The sequence below is a fragment of the Poecilia formosa genome, unplaced genomic scaffold (assembly GCF_000485575.1).
Source record: "Poecilia formosa unplaced genomic scaffold, Poecilia_formosa-5.1.2 Scaffold4, whole genome shotgun sequence".
Lineage (NCBI taxonomy): Eukaryota > Metazoa > Chordata > Actinopteri > Cyprinodontiformes > Poeciliidae > Poecilia > Poecilia formosa.
This window is the reverse complement of record NW_006799943.1, coordinates 3,951,657-3,959,728: the sequence shown is the minus strand read 5'-3', so window position 1 is coordinate 3,959,728 and position 8,072 is coordinate 3,951,657.

The following is an 8,072-nucleotide window of genomic DNA, read 5'->3' as shown; positions in this document are numbered from 1 at the left end:
GTGTATTAAAACTAATTAATTCTTCTTTTTTCTTTTTATTCACCAATTAGGGCGCACAGAAAAAAAAAACATTACAGACCAACAAATTAGTACAAAATAGCCGAATAAGAGAAAGAATAATAAAATAAACAAACATACAATCAGAACAAAGACAAAACACAGAATATTATCAAATGGAGTCACAACAAAAACAATAAAAATTGTTTAACAAGTGTGGATTAGAAAATGTACTTATATTTTTGTTTAATGTTGGGCGTTAGTTTTGATTTGCACTAGTATTTTCCTATTCTCTAATATTCCTTGATTAATCTGGGGTCAGCTATTTTGGATAGAAGTGGAAAAGAGAGAGAGAAAAAAAGATCATATACAAGTTGATAACTAAACTTGAAATGTTTTAAAGAAATTTAAACAGGACCTGCCAAAGTGTGTCCATCGGATGGAACCCAGCATTGTCTCTATTGAAATACTACTTGTTTCATACCACAGAAGAAGAATTGTACAGCTGGTGAATTTTACAGAAAAGATTTTTTTTTTTGTCATTGCCAGTGAATATATTATAAAACAGACTTTCAACACAGAAGTAAAAATCAGATTTATTCTTTGTGACAGTTTGTTACAAGAAAAATACTCTTATCTCTTGGAAACAGATTAATCATTGTTTATAAAGCATAGTCTCTTTTGAAATACTGCTTATCTGCTTAGACTAAAGAAATTTACATTTGGTAAATTTTGCAAAAGTAAAAATCTGATGTTTACTTTGTGGCACTTGGTTACCAGAAAACACTCTCGTCTCTTAGCAACAGATATTGTTATTGTTCAAAAAACATAAGATTTCTTCTTGTCTTTTTAAATACTACTTATGTTACACTACTTACTTCTTAACCAGAATTGTGCAGTTGGTGAATTTTTCAGAAAAGTTAATTTTTTTTTTCTTTTCGTCAATGGTGGTGAATATATTATAAATCAAACATTTATTGCAAAAGTAAAAATCTGATTTATACTTCGTGACAGTTCGTTACAAGACAAAAAAACGGTCATCTCTTAACATTAAATTAATTATTGTTTATAAAGCATAGTCTCTTTTGAAATACTGCTTATCTGCTTAGACAAAAAATGTACGGCTGGTAAATTTTGCAAAAGTAAAAATCAGATGTTTACTTCATGCCACTTGGTTACCAGAAAATGTGCTCATCTCTTAGCAACAGATTGACAACAAATATTGTTATTCTGCAAAAAACATTAGATTCCTTCTTCTCTTTTGAAATACTACTTGTTTCATTCTACAGAAGAAGAATTGTACAGTTGGTGAATTTTAAACAAATGTAAAAATAATATTTTTGTCATTGCCGGTGAATATATTATAAAACAGACTTTCAACGCAAAAGTAAAAATCAGATTTATACTTCGTGACAGTTTGTTACAAGAAAAAAACTGTTATTTCTTAGCAACAGATTAATTATTGTTTATAAAGCATAGTCTCTTAAAATACTGCTTATCTGCTTAGACTCAAGAAATTTACATTTGGTAAATTTTACAAAAGCAAAAATCTGATGTTTACTTCGTGGCACTTGGTTACCAGAAAACACTCTCATCTCTTAGCAACAGATTAACAACAAATATTGTCATTGTTCAAAAAACATAAGATTTCTTCTTCTCTTTTGAAATACTACTTATGTTACACTACTTAGTACTTAACCACAATTGTGCAGTTGGTGAACTTTTCAGAAAAGTGAAAATGTTTCTTTTTTGTCATTAGTGGTGAATACATTATAAAACAGACATTCAACATAAATGTGAAAATCTGATTTATACTTCGTGGCAGTTCATAACTAGAAAAAATACATCTCTTAACTCCAAATTAATAACAAGTAATATTGTTTATAAAACATAAGATTTTTTATAAAAGGTTTTATCAGCTCTAGTGGCCTTTATTTGATAGTTAGTTGACAGGAAAGTGGGTAATGAGAGAAGGGGGAAGACATGCAGCAAAGGTTGCCAGGTCGGGAATCGAACCTGCAACAGCCACGTCGAGAACTGAGGCCTCCATATGTGGACTGTGCTTAACCCCTGCGCCACCACAGCACACCAAGACATAAGCTCTTTTGAAGTACTGCTAATGTGCTTAGACACGAAAAAAATGTACACTTGGTAAATTTTGCAAAAGTAAAAATCAGATGTTTACTTCGTGGCACTTGGTTACCAGAAGACGTGCTCATCTCTTAGCAAACAGATCAACAACAAATAGTTATTGTTCAAAAAAACATAAGATTTCTTCTCTTTTGAAATACTACTTTTTCATACCACAGAAGAAGAATTGTACAGCTGGTGAATTTTACAGAAAATATATATATATATTTTTGTCATTGGTGGTGAATATATTATAAAACAGACATTCAACACAAAAGTAAAAATCTGATTTATGCTTCGTGACAGTTCGTTACAAGAAAAACAATGGTCATCTCTTAACATTAAATTCATTTTTGTTTATAAAGCATAGTCTCTTTTGAAATACTGCTTATCTGCTTCAACAGAAAAAGTGTACGGTTGGTAAATCTTGCAAAAGTAAAAATCAGATGTTTACTTCATACCACTTGGTTACCAGAAAATGTGCTCATCTCTTAGCAACAGATTGACAACAAATTTTGTTATTGTGCAAAAAACATTAGATTCCTTCTTCTCTTTTGAAATACTACTTGTTTCATTCTACAGAAGAAGAATTGTACAGTTGGTAAATTTTAAACAAAGTGAAAAAAATATTTCTGTCATTGCCGGTGAATATATTATAAAACAGACTTTCAACGCAAAAGTAAAACTGTTATCTCTTAGCAACAGATGAATTATTGTTTATAAAGCATAGTCTCTTAAAATACTGCTTATCTGCTTAGACTCAAGAAATTTATACTTGGTAAATTTTGCATAAGTAAAAATCAGATGTTTACTTCGTGGCACTTGGTTACCAGAAAACGCGCTCATCTCTTATTATCTTATTATTATCGTTCAAAAAACAAGATTTCTTCTGCTCTTTTGAAATACTAATTTATCTTCCACTTCTTACTACTTAACCAGAATTATGTAGTTGATGAAATTTTGCAGAAAAGTAAAAAAAAAAAAAAAAAATTATATGTCTATATGTCTATATATATATATATATATATACACACACACACATTTTTTATGTTATAAACTTGCCCTAACTTGCCTCAGAAATTTTGTGTACTGCTGTGGTACTTGTCTCAGTGTAAGTTTAGCTGCTGAGTCATAAAACTGTGACTCAGCAACGTCATTCTGGAAGCTCTGCCCTCCTCTAAATGTTCTGCCATCTCTGTAGTTCTCTACATTTCTGCCATCCTTGCTTTGCAAGGGATTTCAATGCTTTCCTATGCTCTGCTATAGGAGGCCCCAATAAATCAAAGTATATACCAGAACAAAGAATAAATCATTAAAGGACAACTAAAACAACACTTTATGTTATCTTATTAGGTTCTCCCTTTAACCTAACCTCATTATGTCTGATGGCTTTAAATAAAATGCTGTGCAGCTAATTCCTCTTGAACTGCATCCAGACAGGTCAGGAATAAGGCTGAGAAATGTAAAATGGATTTAGGTTATGAAACAATATTCCAAGTTTTGAACATATGGATGACTGTTCAATCCATCATCCAAAAAATGAATAGTGACATCTGATGTGACACACTAATATTAGTGTGATACAAGAAAATGACAGTTTTTAACAAAGAGCTAATGTAGAAACAGCTCCAACTTTAAATGAAATTGAGGATTTTTGAGACTTTATTTTGAACTTTTATCTTTCTATCTCACTCAGGGAAGCCTAATTTACATCAGTGCTAATTTACATACAAAATACAATTAAATTTGATATAAATAAAGTATGTCCACTGTACTTAGTGATTACTTCTTTGACAAATAAACCTGCTCCTTAAAGAATGTAAACATTCCACAGAAATGTCTGATGATGACTTGAGATTTTCCACAGGCAGGCCTAATCCTCAAAAATTTTCCATGGAGCCTGCAACACGCTCCTACACGCCACCATAAATAATCAAATTTCAATATTTATTCATTTGTGTTGTTTATATTGATGTTGAACAACGGCCAATGTGCTCCTGTGGGAACTTAATCAGTTTATTAAGCTATTGACCTCAGAGGACTTATAAGCCGTCCAAGCTGATGAGAGTCTAGTTACATTGTGGATCTGAGGTTTTAAAATATAACCTTTGACTCACCCGGTCCCAGGGTTGTGTTTAAATCTATGTCGCGATGCGTTCCATATGACTGATAGGACCAACTTGCCTCGGAAATTTTGTGACCTGCTGTGGTTCTCGTCTCAGTGCAAGTTTAGCTGCTGAGTCAGAAAACTGTTTGTGATTCAGCAGCGTTTTGCTGAGTCACAAACATATTACCGTAGCCTTGGACCTGGGATCCAAGTCCATCTTTGATTGTCACGTCTAATATACTCTGCAATCTGTCTTATTGCCAAGTCAATAAGATGGAGTCAAAGTTTACATTTCTGATTATTAGTTTTCTCTATAGAGTTTACAAGAATACCTAAGAAAAGCTCTTCTGTTTCCCACAACAGAATGACGTCATTGGTACTTTTAATTAGTTTGTTGTGCCATTAAGCTGTAAATGAAGTCCTTTATTTATTAACTTATTTGCCCTTTTTCTACTCAAGAAATTGCATTTTTCCATAATTGTAAGGATTTTATGTTTTTTCTTTACTGTATACCTCAAAAGTGAAATGAAGTCGTGGTCCTTCCACTTGGAAGGAAAACCGTGAGGTAAGCCGTTTTCTCATACAGCACGGTTTTATAAAAATTAACTCCTTTTTAACGGTTAAGTTTCCAGACAAGTTTTATTTAGAACCAGTGAGAGCAAACTCACTCATCAGACACTTTGTCACAACTGTTGAATTGCTTCTTAGCAAAAAGTGAATTGGCCAATCATACGACAACAACCAAGTGCATCCAGACGGGTGAATAAAACTTTAAGAAATGTGTAAAAAAAAAAAACAAAAAAAAAAAAACACACAGGAATTCAAGCTTTGTTGTTGTTGGGCTGGTGTATTTCAGAAATTTCGGAGATTTTAAACTCGAGGCAGGTCACCTCAGGTTACCTGCTGGTTTTGTAGTGTTGGATTTGATCCAGTGTGTAAAACGCCATAAGTGGTCAGCATTACTGGAAATAGCTGAATAGACGCTCTGTCCATTTATTTTTGGCAAATTGCTGAAGAGAAACTTGAGATTTTTTGAGACGTTTATTCAGTGTGACAATACAAAGCGATGTAAACTGACTGTAGTCTATCTATCTGTAGTCTCTCTATAATCTGTTATAGAGAGAATCTATAACAGATTCTCTCTATAACAGAGAATCTGTTATAGATTCTCTGTTATAGAGAATCTATAACAGATTCTCTAGTTATAGTAAAAGAATTCAGCATTTGATCAAACAGAATAATGTACAAGTAATTTATTTCTTCATCTGAACATTAAAACAGATTTTTCAGCAGTTCTAGAAGATAGCTGTTATAACCGAATTGCATTAACTATTGCTGGCACAAATTCACAGGAAGTCTCCACAAGTCCATGTTTTCTGAGTCATTTTGGGCCAAGTGGGACCAATCAGCCCCCTGTAGGAGCCACTTGGCCATCTGCTCCATTAACTGACCACAAAATGTCTATAAAGGCATACAGCGCATATGATCTGTAGCGTACATGAAGATAAAAATACTGCTTGTGAAATTATGCCCCACTGGCTTGGCATCTGAATTATCCCTGAGGAGCCGAGTCCCACAGAAACACAAAACCCTCCGTACTCCTGCATCACTCCATCCCACTTTCAGGGCAGTGGGGCTTTAGAGAAACACAAAACAGAAATCTGGAAGATCCAGTCTATGGTTCATCGGTATTCCTGCAACTTTAACAACATAAAGGATGAATACTAAAGAAGAGTCCAAGCAACAGAAAGTCTAGTGTAAAATTCAGTCCTTGGCTCCATTGTTGGCTAAGCTACATTTGGATTTAGAGTGATACAGTCAGACCTGGAAGTTGTTTGGACGAGTTGACTCCTGGTGGCTGGCAGGAGAACGGCAATTCACTGAACTAGACTGGGTCAAGTGTAAAAGTTTGGCGCAGAGAGGATAGAGGACCGGTTCTGCTTGCCCCCTGGTTCCAGTGAAGGAAACTCGTGGGGTGTTGTCACACCTAAGAGGTTTAGTTGATTTAAAACGAACTCTGGTTCATTTCCCCTCTTTGTTATGGTTTGCTTTTGTAAATGTGAATACAGTGATCGTACTATAACCGTTTGGAGGATGTGGTCTTGGTTTGGTTCCAAATGAACTCTAGAGCGGTTTTGTTTACGGCGTAAATGTGATCTAGCCTCGATCAGACGTGGTTGCCATGTAAACGCTGCAACCTTGAGCCAAACACCTTCCAGTAGACAAGTTTGCTGTAGACTAAACAAGCTAACGAACAATGACGGCATCTGCTTCCTGCCTTTGCATTTGGTACTCCTGACTCGGACACACCTGACCAACAAAGACTGGACGTTCTCATGTGGTTCGTCGTGACAAGTTCTGGTCACTTGAAGTTTCTCCTTGAAATTAAATGGAAACACATGAAAAAGTTAAACCCACTAACTGATTCAGACCAAAGTAAACGAACTGCAGATGTGAAAAGTTTGATCAATAAGCGGCACATTGAACACTTTGTACTATAACAGGCATGTCATCAGAGCTTGTGTGTGTAACACAAAGTGACTCAATACTTCTGGGACTATATTATACAAATCTATTATGTTTGCATTTCATTGTGCAAGTACCATGCCCCCTCTCTCCACCTCCACCGTTACTCCTTTGTCTCCCTTTTTCATACTTGAGACCTGTCGTGTTTGTTGACTCGACAAGATGAGAAGAACAGAAAAAAGTACTTGTAGACTGAATCCGCTCGACTCACCAAGCTGCCAAGAACCAACACATGAAAATAAAACAAGGTCGAGTCAAACAGGGTGGTGTCCGAGGCTCCAAACGTACAGCAGAGTAGAGACACGTGATCGGTATCCGCGACGCTTCGGCGCAGTAAACAAACCAAACTTGGCACGTGAGCCTTGCAGCCAGAGGTTTTCCTCTGTGTTTATTGTCGTTCACTCGGCCGAGTGGACAGGACGTTTATCTTAATAGGACTGCAGAGATGGAAGGCTGGAGGTCGACGCAACAGAAAACACAGCCGCACACACTGATGTTTTCCACGTCCATTGTGTGAACTGAAGCTGAATAATCCATATTACTGTAAACTGAGTCACATGCTGACAAACAATAACTGCTGACTTCCAGTATTGACATGCAAATACATTTGCTTTCCAAGAACATTGATTTTTTTCTTCTTTTTTTTATCTATATACATTGGGAAACATTTACCATCCACTCCACAAATAAACAGGGCAAGGGTCTGAATCAAAAGCAGGTGAAAACAGAAGGCAGAAGGTTTGTGGGTTTGACCTCATGTAACATTAAAAAGGCTATTCAAACAAATTCACTAGACTGGATGAAATGTTTGGTGATAAGAGTTGAACCTCAGGTTTCCTCTATTTCAATTGAAAAATATTTTACTGACCATAAAAAGGGAAATGAAATCTAGATGTAAATACATTTAGCTCCAGTTTCCATGTCAGATTTGTGGAGTGACTAATGATTAATGCTCCGGCTGGCTGGCCATGTTTTGGTAGGTTTGCTGGTGTGTGTGCCACACTCTTTCAATGATGGGTTAAACTGTAGGATGTTCAAACATGACCCTGCTTTAAACTCCCTCCTGTATCTGTCTGCGGTGTTCTTTACCTTTATGATGCTGTTTTTTTTGTTTGTTTTCTCTAGTTAGCCTCTGGGGGTTTAGCAGACCAACTGAGTTTATGTTAACAAAACCCAGATATAAACAATAGGAGAAAATTATAATTATGAAAGAAGTCTGTGTCAGCGGGGCACATCACGTCACAATCCCAAAACTCTTGGCTCCGTCTACGCATCCAAACAAACGTCTCTACAGAAGTTGGAGTCAGTGCTC